This window comes from Scyliorhinus torazame, chromosome 3, assembly GCF_047496885.1.
Source record: "Scyliorhinus torazame isolate Kashiwa2021f chromosome 3, sScyTor2.1, whole genome shotgun sequence".
Taxonomy (NCBI): domain Eukaryota; kingdom Metazoa; phylum Chordata; class Chondrichthyes; order Carcharhiniformes; family Scyliorhinidae; genus Scyliorhinus; species Scyliorhinus torazame.
In genome coordinates, this window is record NC_092709.1 from 192156264 (window position 1) to 192171696 (window position 15433).

Below are 15433 nucleotides of genomic sequence, written 5' to 3' on the forward strand. Positions count from 1 at the left end.
TCCCTCTGCTGCACGCTCTGCTGCTGCAGCTTCCTCCTCCTCCTTGAGCAGCGTCTGCTCGTATATCCGCAGGGCATCCCACAGGACTGCGGCGACCAGCAGGAAGGCCACTATTGGCGGTTATATTCCAATATCCATTGTCTGCAGGGGGTGAAAGACTGACACGATCGCATGGACCCAACCAGGTTAACAGCTACATGGTGGCCCCAGTTGGCACCGCGGGCTCTGCCCCTTCATGACCCTAACCCCACCCCATCACCGCACTCCTGGCCCCATCGGTGGCCGGCACCGTGGGGGCCTCTGGCTCTGGTGCCCATCCCTAATGCCAAGGGTACCGTCGGCTGGAACTGCCCCCACCAGGGATATTCTCTACAGACCCCGTAAGGGCTACTGTGATCATTTCCCTGGATGAGCCGCCGGTGGGTGGCGGCCAGGGGGGAGGGCGGGGGGGCTCCCTGGGTCACTGTCCGTGTGGAGTTTGCACATTCTCCCTGTGTATGCGTGGGTCTCACCCTCACAACCCAGAAAGATGTGCAGGTTAGGTGGATTGGCCATGCTAAATTGTCCTTTAATTGAAAAAAAAAGAATTGGGTACTCTAAATTTATTTTAAAAAACACATTCTAACCCCAGGCTTTTAATCCTTAAATTGCCCACTGCATTTACAATCCAATTTTCCTAACATCTTCTAATCATCACAATATGTTGCCCAACCCTAATTGTCCTTGAGCTGAATTGTTTGTTGCAGCATTTCAGAGGACAGTTAAGAATCAACCACATTGTTATGTGTCTGGGGCCTTTGATAGGCCTGGTCAGTTAATGATAGCAAATTTCCTTTCTTAAAGGATGTTAATGACCCAGGTAGGAATTTTTAATAACAGAATAAAAATTATAGTTTCATGGTCCAGATTTTATGAGCTGAATTCATATGCTGCTTTGATGGGATTTGAGCATTACCCTGGACTCTGGATTACGAATCTAATGAGGAGCAGGAGTAGCCACTCAGCCCCGCGAGCTTGCTCCACCATTCAATATGGTTGTGATGAATGATTATCTGTATACATATTGAAGTGTTGGGTACTCTGAGACACAGATGAACCAACACGGTTGCGATTGGTACAACGCAGTTTTATTTCTTTTAACTATTTATATAACAAACTCTGGTACTCAGCACATAGTGACTGTCTGAGTGTCTGGCATGGAGGTCCTTGCCCTGAGCCGCCTCCTGCTGGACTGCCCAGGAAGTGTTGTGTTCCTTGTTTTGTACTGTGTACGCTCTTGTCTGTGATTGGCTGTCGTGTTGTGTGTGCTAATTGGTCCGTTGATCTGTCCATCATTATGTATGTGTATATGTGCTGTGATGTTCACTTGAATATCATGACATCCCCCTTTTTTACAAGATTATGTGCCTACGTGGTTATAAATAGAGATGTGTACTGAGTGCAACTAAATGTGTGTGTGTGTAATATTTACAGCATGTACATGGGGCTTAACTATATACAAGGGGTGATGTCGGGTGTGACATAATAACGAGGTTGTACCATAACAAAGAACGTGGAAATGTGGAACGATAAAACGAATTCCTGTAACGATAAGAACATAAACAGGTTAAAACAGTGGTTGCATGAGTTCAACGTGTGAACAGTCTCATAAGTCCAGTCTAGTAGGTGGGCGACGAATTCGGGTTGACCGTCAGGGTGGCACACTATTCATCACCCGGATTGATTGTGTTGACTCGGTTCCCATCAATGACCGCAACCCGGAAGGCGTCTCGGTCATCTGTGTCATCGGTTTGGATGTCGTGATGCGGAGGCTGAATGGTCCGCACAATCCTGCGAGGTTGTCGGAGATGTGGAAGATCGACAGGTCGGGCTGCTCGACAGTAAGCAGCGTAGTGGCCCACCTTGCCACAGCGTAGGCATTGTCGGGTTTTTGTGGGACATTGCCCTTTTAAATGTGCAGCTCCACAGTTGCCGCACGTCGTGACGTCATGGCGTTCGTTGTGCCACTGTGCATGCGCAGTTCGGTCTTGCGTTGAGCGCGCCTGCGCATCACATCCCTCAGTGTTGCCGTTGGTTTTGGCGCGCACAAGTGGGGGAGGCCTCGAAAAGCGCGCGAAACGGTCGCCCTCGTCCGGGCCGCGGGCCGGGAAAAACCCGATCGCCTGGACCCGTTCGGCCTCGTGGGGCACCTGGCTCGCTGATCAGGTCGCGTAGGACCCCCTCCGCGCCGATTCGGTCGCCTGAAATTGGGCATAGCGGCTAGTCGCGCTCTCGTGCAGGACACAGGCTTCAACTGCAGATGCTAAGGTTAGGCCTTTTATTTTTAAAAGCTGCTGGCGTAGGCTGCCCGAGGCAACCCCAAAAACGATCTGGTCCTGGATCATGGACTCTGAGGTGGTGTCATAACCGCAGGACTGCCGAGTATTCGGAGGTGTGTCAGGAAGGACTGAAAGAGCTCATCCTTACCTTGCAGGCGCTGCTGGAAGACATACCTCTCAAAGCTCTCGTTGACCTCAACGTTGAAGTGTTGGTCGAGCTTGAGGAGGAAGGACCGTGTCGTATTTAGATTTGTCCTCGCCTTCCGCGAACACCAGGGAGTTGCAGACATGGATGGCGTGCTGACCTGCGGTGGTGAGGAGGGTGGCGATCTTTCTTTGGTCCGAGGCGCTTTGTTTTTCGTTGGCTTCCAAAAAGAGTTCGAAGCGCTGCTTGAACAGCGTCCCATTTACGCCAAGGTTCCCAGCGACTTGCAATGGCTGCGGTGTGTTGGCGGTGTCCATGGCGCAGGATGGCAGTTTTGTGGGTAGGTTTTAATTCACTTCTGGTACCATGAAGTGTTGGGTACTCTGAGACACAGACGAACCAACACGGTTCGTTTAAACTAGTATGGCAGGGGGGTGGGCACGGGAGCAATAGGTCAGAAGGTGAGAGCATTGAGGGAGAACTAGGGAATAGGGACAGTGTGGCTCTGAGGCAGACCAGATGGGGAGAAGTTGCTGAACACAGCGGGTCTGGTGGCCTGAAGTGCATATGTTTTAATGCAAGGAGCATTACGGGTAAGGCAGATGAACTTAGAGCTTGGATTAGTACTTGGAACTATGATGTTGTGGCCATTACAGAGACCTGGTTGAGGGAAGGGCAGGATTGGCAGCTAAACGTTCCAGGATTTAGATATTTCAGGCGGGATAGAGGGGGATGTAAAAGGGGAGGTGGAGTTGCGCTACTTGTTCGGGAGAATATCACAGCTGTACTGCGAGAGGACACCTCAGAGGGCAGTGAGGCTATATGGGTAGAGATCAGGAATAAGAAGGGTGCAGTCACAATGTTGGGGGTATACTACAGGCCTCCCAACAGCCAGCGGGAGATAGAGGAGCAGATAGGTAGACAGATTTTGGAAAAGAGTAAAAACAACAGGGTTGTGGTGATGGGAGACTTCAACTTCCCCAATATTGACTGGGACTCACTTAGTGCCAGGGGCTTAGACGGGGCGGAGTTTGTAAGGAGCATCCAGGAGGGCTTCTTAAAACAATATGTAGACAGTCCAACTAGGGAAGGGACGGTACTGGACCTGGTATTGGGGAATGAGCCCGGCCAGGTGGTAGATGTTTCAGTAGGGGAGCATTTCGGTAACAGTGACCACAATTCAGTAAGTTTTAAAGTACTGGTGGACAAGGATAAGAGTGGTCCGAGGATGAATGTGCTAAATTGGGGGAAGGCTAATTATACCAATATTAGGCGGGAACTGAAGAACATAGATTGGGGGCGGATGTTTGAGGGCAAATCAACATCTGACATGTGGGAGGCTTTCAAGTGGCAGTTGAAAGGAATACAGGACCGGCATGTTCCTGTGAGGAAGAAAGATAAATACGGCAATTTTCGGGAACCTTGGATGACGAGTGATATTGTAGGCCTCGTCAAAAAGAAAAAGGAGGCATTTGTCAGGGCTAAAAGGCTGGGAACAGACGAAGCCTGCGTGGAATATAAGGAAAGTAGGAAGGAACTTAAGCAAGGAGTCAGGAGGGCTAGAAGGGGTCACGAAAAGTCATTGGCAAATAGGGTTAAGGAAAATCCCAAGGCTTTTTACACGTACATAAAAAGCAAGAGGGTAGCCAGGGAAAGGGTTGGCCCACTGAAGGATAGGCAAGGGAATCTATGTGTGGAGCCAGAGGAAATGGGCGAGGTACTAAATGAATACTTTGCATCAGTATTCACCAAAGAGAAGGAATTGGTAGATGTTGAGTCTGGAGAGGGGGGTGTAGATAGCCTGGGTCACATTGTGATCCAAAAAGACGAGGTGTTGGGTGTCTTAAAAAATATTAAGGTAGATAAGTCCCCAGGGCCTGATGGGATCTACCCCAGAATACTGAAGGAGGCTGGAGAGGAAATTGCTGAGGCCTTGACAGAAATCTTTGGATCCTCGCTGTCTTCAGGGGATGTCCCGGAGGACTGGAGAATAGCCAATGTTGTTCTTCTGATTAAGAAGGGTAGCAAGGATAATCCCGGGAACTACAGGCCGGTGAGCCTTACTTCAGTGGTAGGGAAATTACTGGAGAGAATTCTTCGAGACAGGATCTACTCCCATTTGGAAGCAAATGGACGTATTAGTGAGAGGCAGCACAATTTTGTGAAGGGGAGGTCGTGTCTCACTAACTTGATAGAGTTTTTCGAGGAGGTCACTAAGATGATTGATGCAGGTAGGGCAGTGGATGTTGTCTATATGGACTTCAGTAAGGCCTTTGACAAGGTCCCTCATGGTAGACTAGTACAAAAGGTGAAGTCACACGGGTTCAGGGGTGAGCTGGCAAGGTGGATACAGAACTGGCTAGGCCATAGAAGGCAGAGAGTAGCAATGGAGGGATGCTTTTCTAATTGGAGGGCTGTGACCAGTGGTGTTCCACAGGGATCAGTGCTGGGACCTTTGCTCTTTGTAGTATATATAAATGATTTGGAGGAAAATGTAACTGGTCTGATTAGTAAGTTTGCAGACGACACAAAGGTTGGTGGAATTGCGGATAGCGATGAGGACTGTCGGAGGATACAGCAGGATTTAGATTGTCTGGAGACTTGGGCGGAGAGATGGCAGATGGAGTTTAATCCGGACAAATGTGAGGTAATGCATTTTGGAAGGTCTAATGCAGGTAGGGAATATACAGTGAATGGTAGAACCCTCAAGAGTATTGAAAGTCAAAGAGATCTAGGAGTACAGGTCCACCGGTCATTGAAAGGGGCAACACAGGTGGAGAAGGTAGTCAAGAAGGCATACGGCATGCTTGCCTTCATTGGCCGGGGCATTGAGTATAAGAATTGGCAAGTCATGTTGCAGCTGTATAGAACCTTAGTTAGGCCACACTTGGAGTATAGTGTTCAATTCTGGTCGCCACACTACCAGAAGGATGTGGAGGCTTTAGAGAGGGTGCAGAAGAGATTTACCAGAATGTTGCCTGGTATGGAGGGCATTAGCTATGAGGAGCGATTGAATAAACTCGGTTTGTTCTCACTGGAACGAAGGAGGTTGAGGGGAGACCTGATAGAGGTATATAAAATTATGAGGGGCATAGACAGAGTGGATAGTCAGAGGCTTTTCCCCAGGGTAGAGGGGTCAATTACTAGGGGGCATAGGTTTAAGGTGAGAGGGGCAAGGTTTAGAGTAGATGTATGAGGCAAGTTTCTTACACAGAGGGTAGTGGGTGCCTGGAACACGCTCCGGAGGAGGTGGTGGAAGCAGAGACGATAGTGACATTTAATGGGCATTTTAACAAATACATGAATAGGATGGGAATAGAAGGATATGGACCCAGGAAGTGTAGAAGATTGTAGTTTAGTCGGGCAGCATGGTCGGCACGGGCTTGGAGGGCCGAAGGGCCTGTTCCTGTGCTGTACATTTCTTTGTTCTTGTTCTTTGGTTGCGATTGGTACAACGCAGATTTATTTCTTTTAACTATTTATATAACAAACTCTGGTACTCAGCACATGGTGACTGTCTGAGTGTCTGGCATGGAGGTCCTTGCCCTGAGCCGTCTCCTACTGGACTGCCCAGGAAGTGTCGTGTTCCTTGTTTTGTACTGTGTATGCTCTTGTCTGTGATTGGCTGTCGTGTTGTGTGTGCTAATTGGTCCGTTGATCTGTCCATCATTATGTATGTGTGTATGTGCTGTGATGTTCATTTGAATATCATGACACATATGTACCTTTAATGCGTAGGCCCCTTTAAGACCGGGTTTGGAACCCTGTGGGACTCTGCCTCCGGCACCGCCCCCAGGAAGCTGTATATAAGGTTACGTTCAGTAGGCAGCATGCAGTGAGCACACTTCTCGGCAGCTGTCTGGTTTTCTGATTATTGAAGCCTTTGTATTATCAAACTCCTCTCCTGAGTCGTAATTGAGGGTATCTCAATATAATTACCAGATTATATCAAGATGGACAGCGGTCTAAAGCCGGAGAAGCTCAATTTGGATGCTCGGTCACCGGAAGCCACTGAAATTTTTAAATACTGGCTCCGGTGTTTTGAGGCCTATCTGAATTCCTCAGAAACTGAAGTTGACGGACCTCGCAAGCTGAGCTTACTACATGCCCGGGTGGGCCACCGACTGTCTTCCGTGATCGAGAAAGCTACGACGTACGAAACGGCGGTCGAAATCCTACAAAGCGCTTCGTAAAGCCGATAAACGAGGTACACGCCAGACATTTGCTCTCGACCTGCCGCCAGCGCGCCGGGGAAACGCTAGATGAATACTTGGAGAGACTCACCGCGCTCGCCAGGAACTGCGACCATAAAGAGGTGACGGCAGAAGTCCACATGAACTTACATATTCGTGATGCTTTCGTGTCCAGTATCCGATCCACGTACATCCGGCAGCGGCTCCTAGAAGACGGAGCGAAGGACCTCCAAGGCATGGTAATGCTCGCCTCTTCCCTGGAAGCGGACCACCATAATCTCCGCACGTACTCTGCAGACCTTGCGAACCCCTCTCGATCCCTCCCAGACTCGGCCACGCTTCAGGCCTGTGCCGCATGGCGACCCGCTCACACCGGGGGCCCCCAATGCTATTTCTGTGGGCAAGGCCAGCATTCACGCCAGCGTTGCCCGGCCCACTCCGCTATCTGTGGCGAATGCGGAAAGAAGGGGCACTTCGCGAAGGTCTGCCTGTCTGGGCCCAAAGGCCAGAATCAAAAGTCTCATCGGGCCCAGAAATCGAACTCCCGGGACCACAGGCCCCGCAACACGGCCGCCGTCGCGCCTACTTCCGACGCGTCACTGGCCTCGTGCGAGTCATGGGGCGGCCGTCTTGGCGGCGGCCATTTGCAAAACTCAAAACGTGCGACCGACGGTGGCGGCCATTTTGTGAGTCCGATTCAACTGAGGACTGCCCACAACTAGGAGCGATCACGCTCGATTAATCTCGGCCGAAGCACCTGTGAAACTCAATGGTGCAGGTTCAGATCAACGGCCGCGACACCCCCTGCCATTTTGACGCCGGGAGCATGGAGAGTTTTATTCACCCAGACACGGTAAGACGCTGCTCCCTGCGCACCTACCCCGCCTCCCAAACTATCGCCCTCGCATCTGGGTCTCATTCAGTCCAAATCACGGGGTATTGTGTCGCGAACCTCACTATCCAAGGCGCCAAAAACACCCGTTTTAAACTTTATGTCCTCGCTCACCTCTGCGCCCCCCTGCTGCTCGGTCTGGACTTTCAGTGCAGCCACCGAAGCCTGACACTGAAGTTCAGCGGACCCCTGCCCCCGCTCACGGTATGTAGCTTGGCGACACTCAAAGTTGCACCACCACCCCTCTTCGCGAACCTCACCCCCGATTGTCAGCCCGTCGCCACCAGGAGTCGGCGGTACAGTGCCCAAGACATGACTTTCATCAAGTCAGAGGTTCAGCAGCTACTAAAAGAAGGGGTCATAGAGGCTAGCAACAGCCCTTGGAGGGCACAAGTACTGGTAGTCCGCTCCGGGGAAAAACAATGTATGGTGGTGGACTATAGCCAGACCATAAACCGCTTTACGCAACTCGATGCGTACCCACTCCCCCGCATAGCAGAAATGGTGAACCAAATTGCCCAGTATCGAGTATTCTCCACGGTCGACCTGAAATCGGCTTATCATCAACTCTCTATCCGCCCATAGGACCGCCCCTATACGGCCTTCGAAGCAGCCGGTCGGCTCTTCCACTTCCTCAGGGTCCCTTTCGGTGTTACAAACAGAGCCTCCATTTTCAAAAGGGCAATGGATCAAATGGTGGACCAGTACGGCTTACGGGCTACATACCCGTACTTGGACAACGTCATCATCTGCTGCCATAGCCAGCAGGACCATGGCGAAAACCTGAGGAAGTTCCTCCAGACCGCCCGGGCCCTCAATCTGACATACAATAAAGAGGAATGCGTGTTCCACACAACCCGGCTAGCCACCCTCGGCTACGTCGTGGGAGACGGGGTCCTAGGGCCAGACCCCAACCGCATGCGCCCCCTTAAGGAACTTTCCCTTCCCCGTAGTCTCAAGGCACTCAAACGGTGCCTGGGGCTCTTTTCCTATTACGCCCAGTGGGTCCCCAGATATGCGGACAAAGCCCGTCCACTCATTAAGACCACGGTCTTTCCCCTGACAACTGAGGCTCAGTCGGCCTTCAGTCGTATCAAGGCCAATATCATCAAGGCCACCATGCACGCGGTGGACGAAACCATTTCCTTCCAGGTAGAAAGCGACGCATCAGACGTCGCCCTGGCTGCTACCCTCAACCAGGCGGGCAGACCGGTAGCGTTCTTCCCCCGAACCCTCACCCCCTCGGAAATTCGACACTCTGCAGTCGAGAAGGAGGCACAAGCCATAGTGCGCCACTAGAGGCACTACCGAGCCGGTAGGAGGTTCGCCCTCGTCACCGACCAACGATCGGTCGCCTTTATGTTCGATAATGCACAACGGGGCAAAATAAAGAATGATAAAATTCTGAGGTGGAGGATCGAACTCTCCACCTACACGTACGATATTACATATCGTCCGGGGAAGCTCAACGAGTTCCCAGATGCCCTGTCCCACGGCACGTGCGCCAACGCGTAGAAAGACCGTCTTCGGGCCGTCCACGATGATCTCTGCCACCCGGGGGTCACCCGGCTTGCCCATTTCATCAAGTCCCGCAACCTACCATACTCCACCGAGGAGGTCAAGGCCATGACCAAGGCTTGCCAGATCTGAGCGGAGTGCAAACCGCATTTCTATCGACCAGACAAGGCTCGCCTGGTAAAGGCCTCTGGGCCCTTTGAGCGACTAAGCGTGGACTTCAAAGGGCCCCTCCCATCCACCAGCCGCAACACCTACTTCCTCACTTTCATCGACGAAATCTCCCGCTTCCCATTCGCTGTCCCCTGCCCCGATATGACCTCGGCCTCCGTAATCAAGGCACTGCACAGCATCCTCACCCTGTTTGGTTTCCCCGCTTATATCCACAGTGACCGGGGTACATCGTTCATGAGCGATGAGCTGCGTCAGTATCTGCTCAACAAGGGCATCGCCTCGAGCAGAACAACCAGCTATAACCCGCGGGGAAGCGGGCAGGTGGAGAGGGAGAACGCAACAGTTTGGAAGGCTGTCCTTCTAGCCCTACGGTCAAGAAGTCTCCCAACCGCCGGCTGGCAGGAGGTCCTACCCGATGCCCTGCACTCCATTAGGTCGCTCCTCTGTATGGCCACGAACGAGACCCCTCACAACCGTTTGTTTGTCTTCCCCAGGAAGTCCACCTCTGGGGTCTCGCTTCCACGTTGGCTGATGACTCCGGGACCAGTTCTACTCCGGAGGCACGTGAGGAGCCATAAGACAGATCCACTGGTCGAGAGGGTCCATCTACTACACGCAAACCCTCAATACGCCTACGTCGAGCACCCCGATGGCAGGCAAGACACCGTTTCCCTGCGAGACCTGGCACACGCTGGCTCTCCCGCCGACGCCCCCCCTTCCACCGACGTTCCCCTCCCCGCACCGGCTGTCGACTCCGACAGTGCCCCCCCCCCATAGCGCCCCCCACCCGGCGCCGGCACCAATCACCCTAGTCAGCCTGGATACCCCCCCTGCTCCAACGCGGGCAAAGGCTCAGACAACCGTTCTCCCGGATATACCACCACCGAGGATGACCGTATCCGCCGCACCACTGCCGGAGCTGAGAAGGTTGACACGGGCAATCAGACCACCCAAAAGACAACTTGTAATTCCACTTCACCCCCGACTGACTATGCGTTTTGTTATTAAACAGGGGGTGAATGTGATGAATGATATCTGTATACATGTGTACCTTTAATGCGTAGGCCCCTTTAAGACCGGGTTTGGAACCCTGGGGGACTCCGCCTCCGGCACCGCCCCCAGGAAGCTGTATATAAGGTTACCTTCAGTAGGCAGCGTGCAGTGAGCACACTTCTCGGCTGCTGTCTGGTTTTCTGGTTATTAAAGCCTTTGTATTATCGAACTCCTCTCCTGAGTCGTAATTAAATGGTATCTCAATGGTCAAGGCTGATTTAATTGTAACTTCAACCGCACGTTCCTGCCTACCCCTGATAACATATCATCCCCCTTGTTTATCAAGAATCTATCTGGCTCTGCCTTAAAAATATTCAAATACTCTGCTTCCACCACCTTTTGTGGACTGAATTCCAAAAACTCGCAACCCTCTGAGAGAAAGAAAATTCTCCTAATCTCTGTCTGAAATGAGTGACCTCTTGTTTTTAAATAGTCCATAGAATCCCTACAGTGCAGACAAGGCCATTCGGCCCATTGAGATTGCACTGACCCTCTGAAAGAGCACCCTATCTAAAACCAATCCCCCGCCCATCCCCCCAACCCTGTAATCCCACCTAACCTACACACCTTTGGACAGTCGGGCCAATTTTAGCACAGACAATCCACCTAAGCTGCACATCTTTGGACTATGGGAGGAAACCGGAGCACCCGGAGGAAACCCATGCAGAGAATGTGCAAACTCCACACAGACAGTCACCCAAGGCCGGAACAAACTGGGTCCCTCGCGCTGTGTGATAACAGTGCTAACCAATGAACCAGTGTGCTGCCCAGTTACCCCTAGTTCTAGATTCTCTCAGAGGAGAAAACAATGGGATGGATTCTCCGCAGCCCCTTGCCGGAATTGCGTTCGGCACGGTGGCGGAGAATCCAATTTCAGGCCGAAATCGGGCCCGGCGCCAGTCCGTCGATTCTCCGGGTTCCGAGAATCGGCGTGATCGTGGAGTACGCCGTGCGGCTGGGGGCCCATTGACAGAGGCCAGCCCAGCGATCCTCCGCTCCCGACAGGCCGACTTCCCAACGGCATGGAACTAATCTGCTATTGCCGGTCGGGTGCTCGCGTGGTGGCTGCGGACTCAGTCCGCGATCGCCCGGGTGGAAGGCGGGGGGATCGGACACTGGGGGGGGGTCTTATTGGCGGCCGGGGTTAATGTCTGCGCGGTCAGATCCACGGGTGCACGGCTGTTCAGGTGGTCTAGTTTTTATGTGTGGCTTCACGGTCCGAGTCCACCATGGCGTTTGGCGCCGCCGCTGGAGACCGCCGCCGTGCGCATGCGCAGACTCACAACCGGAAGTACTGGGGACCATATCCACAGCTAAAGCTGAGTGAATTACTCTGGGTCCCTGCTAGCCCCCTGCAGGGCATTGAATTAGCAGATCTTTTTTGCAGGAATCTCCAGAGTAAAACTCCAGCGTTTTTACGCTGGCGTGGGGACATAGTCCCATTTTGGGAGAATCTAGCCCATTGTCTCCACATCCATCCTTTCACTACCCCTCAGGATCTTAAATGTTTCGATCAAATTACCTATCACTCTTCTCAACACGAGTGGATACAAGCCTAACCTCTTCAATCTTTCTTCGTAAGCCATCCGCCCATTCCTGGCATTAGTCTAGCAAAGCTTTACGACTATACCATCATCTCCTCTTCAAGTGATTGATGTTATGCACCATATCCTAACTGATGCTTGTGTCCCTGGGCAAAAGCTATTTATTTTTCTGTGAAATACCAGAACATTATTTATACCAAACGTCATACACTTTCCTTGCTAAAAGTAATTTTATTATGTGTAAAATGCATGCTCAATTTTAAGGTTGGATATTTTTTTTTTTTAATTATATTTTATTAAGGTATTTGAAAATTTTTATAACATTAACAAAAACAATGACATCAACATGGTAAAATAAACATTTCCCCCCCCCAGCCCAATCTTCACACACCTCAACCATACAACAACAATCCGCCCCCCCTCCCCCCCTTGGAATACTGCACCTGCTGACATTTTTAATTTTCCCCGAGAAAGTCGACGGACGGCTGCCACCTCCGGGAGAACCCTAACATTGTCCCCATTAAGGCAAACATTATTTTCTCGAGACTGAGAAACCCAGCCATGTCACTAACCCAGGTCTCTACACTCGGGGGCTTCGACTCCCTCCACATTAATAAGATCCGTCTCCGGGCTACCAGGGAGGCAAAGGCCAAGACGTCGGCCTCTTTCGCCCCCTGAACTCCCAGACGTTCCGACACTCAAAAGATCGATACCTCCGGACTCGGCACCACCTGTGTTTTTAGCACCGTGGACATTGCCTTAGCAAAACCCTGCCAAAACCCTCTAAGCTTCAGGCATGCCCAAACATGTGGACATGATTTGCTGGGCTTCCTGCGCACCTCGCACACTATTCCTCTACCCTGAAAAACTTTTTCATCCTAGCCACTGTCAAGTGTGCCCGGTGGACTACCTTAAATTGTATCAGGCTAAGCCTGGTGCATGATGAGGAGGTATTAACTCTGCTTAGGGCATCGGCCCATAGACCCACCTCTATATCTCCTCCTAGCTCGTCCTCCCACTTGCCCTTGAGCTCCTCCACTGGAGTTTCCTCCGCCTTCAAAAGCTCCCGGTAAATATCCAATACCTTCATCTCTCACACCCAGATACTGGAAACTACTCTATCCTGTATCCCCCGTGGCGGCAGCAGCGGAAAGGCTGGCACCTGTTTTCTCAGGAAGTCTCGCACCTGCAAATACCTAAAACCATTCCCTGCTGGCAATTTAAATTTATCCACCAAGGCTTTCAAGCTGGGAAAGCTCCCATCTATAAATAGATCCTCCATCCTTCCAATTCCTGCCCGCTGCCAACTCCGGAACCCGTCATCTAGCCTACCCGCTACAAACCTGTGGTCATTATAAATCGGGGTCCAAATTGATGCTCCCTCCACTCTCTTATATCTCCTCCACTGCCCCCAGATCCTCAGAGCCGCCACTATCACCGGACTTGTGGAGTATCGGGCCAGCGGGAACAGCAGAGGTGCGTTACCAAAGCTCCCAGACTGGTGTCTTTATATGACGCCGCCTCCATCCGCTCCCACGCCGACCCCGCCCGCACTACCCACTTCCTAATCATGGCTATATTAGCTGCCCAGTAGTAATTGCATAAGTTCGGCAGCGCCAACCCACCCTTCCCCCCGACTGCGCTCCAGCAACACTTTCTTCACTCGCGGGGTTTTATTCGCCCACACAAAGCCCCAAATAACTTATTCACCTGCTTGAAAAAGGCTATAGGGATGAAGATGGGGAGGCACTGAAAGACAAACAGAAATCTGGGGAGGACCATCATTTTCATGGTCTGTACCCTCCCCGCCAGTGATAGCGGGATCATCTCTTAAAGTCTCCTTCAATTTGTTCTACCAACCGGGATAGGTTTAACTTGTGCAGTGCCTCCCATTTCCAGGCCATCTGGATTCCCAGATATCGAAGGCCCTTCCCGACCATTCTAAGCGGCAACTCTCCCAGTCTCTTCTCCTGCCCTCTTTCCTGGACCGCAAACATCTCGCTTTTAAGGTTGGATATTTAGTTACATTAGGGAAACATTTTGCTGCAGAATTAGGTGGAGGAGTCTGAAATAAGTCAACATTTACTTGGCATTGGGCCTTTATCTAGGCAGACACTGAGCGAAGGAATAAACCAGACGGATTAAAAAAGAGGTGAGGGAATGAATAAGAATGAGTAAAATGATACAGGATGGGAGCAAATGACTGAGGTCATTTTGAGTGAAGCAGAGTGTGAGAGAGGTTTCAGAGGATCCCTACAATCATCAGGTTTCTACTACTTTATCAGTTTCATAACTTTCTGTGGTATTATTAGCTTGTTTTGCTGTTACTTTATACTGAGGATGTCCAACAAGGGGCCACAGTCCGGCCCGCCCTATCCAGTTTGCGGGTTCACTGTTCAAAATACAGGTTAATGGAAGTGACAAATCTGCAAAGAGCGCCAATCACAGTCCATGGGCTGGATTCTCCGTCCCGCCGCACCACATTTCTGCCTCGACCCGCCGGCAGGATTCTCCATTTCGACGGCCTGTCGGGAAACCCCCGGGCGCCGGCAAAATGGCGCATCCCGCCGGCGGAGAATCACGCCCCCAGTCTCCCACGTTTGTGGGAGAGAAACAATCTGTGTTTGGAGGAGCTATAAAGTGTGACGGTGAGTGACCACGGTGCATTCTTGCTCTCTCGCGTCCTCTCGTGCAGGAGCCAGCCTTGGAGTGGAACATAGGGGTTTCTCCCCTCCTCCTACCTTCCCAAAATACTATCCACAGAACTGGCTAGGGGAGGGGGAACACCCAGGCTAAAAGGTAACCCGCTCCGACCCCACTTGCGTATGAATTTCACAGTATCCAGCTCGGACTCTGTGCCATAAGAGGTAAATGTAAGATCCGTGTGAGTTAAACCCAACTCCTTAGCTCATCCTTCACCCCCACCCCTCCCCCCATGGCCAGGGCTTGTGCCCATGCTATCTCTCAAGCTCTGTTTCTTAAGCGAAAGGGCAAAAATTATTTTATTAGTTTGCTCTGCCGCTTGCCACTTTTTAATGGTCTTTTTTCACAATTTTTGTGAGGGCCACGAAGAATCCAGCATGAGTTTCTAGGATACAAAGAAATAACATTTGTTTACAATAACATATATACACAACAGCAGCAACCTCGCTTGCTGCTTACTTCTTCCTGCTGGTCCTCCCCCCGCCAAAGTCCAAGGAATCCACCAAAGACCCTGGCGAAAGAGGGCGTCGGACTCGTTTTGCCGCAAGCCGGACACCATTTGCACGAGGCGCTGGATCGGGCGGCATGTAACGAGACGGAGATCGGCGCTTCCGTGATGAACGGCGTAACGGTTGTACATCCATGGCCCGTGGGCCCGAGGATTCCCCCTTTGATGCGTCCTGTGTCTCCATCTCGGAGTCAGAGTCTGCTGCCTCTGTCATCTCGGCGTCTCTATCTCCGCGCGGTTCTGTAATGACCTGCGCAGGCTTTGAGTGAGGCACCAGAGGAAGATTGTGAGGACTACTTTCCGATGCCGAGAAAAATCCTGTCCCTGTCGTTCCTATGTGCGGCGTACATTTGCGCCAATGTCCGGGAAAACCATACTAAGGCGGGTG

The 15433-nt window shown here is 51.6% G+C and overlaps 1 protein-coding gene across 1 annotated transcript in view; it reads left to right on the forward strand.

Moving 5' to 3' along the window:
* Positions 1-15433, forward strand: part of grxcr1a (glutaredoxin and cysteine rich domain containing 1 a) — a 296531-nt gene that overhangs the window by 262085 nt on the left and 19013 nt on the right. The gene's annotated exons all lie outside the window — the stretch shown is intronic.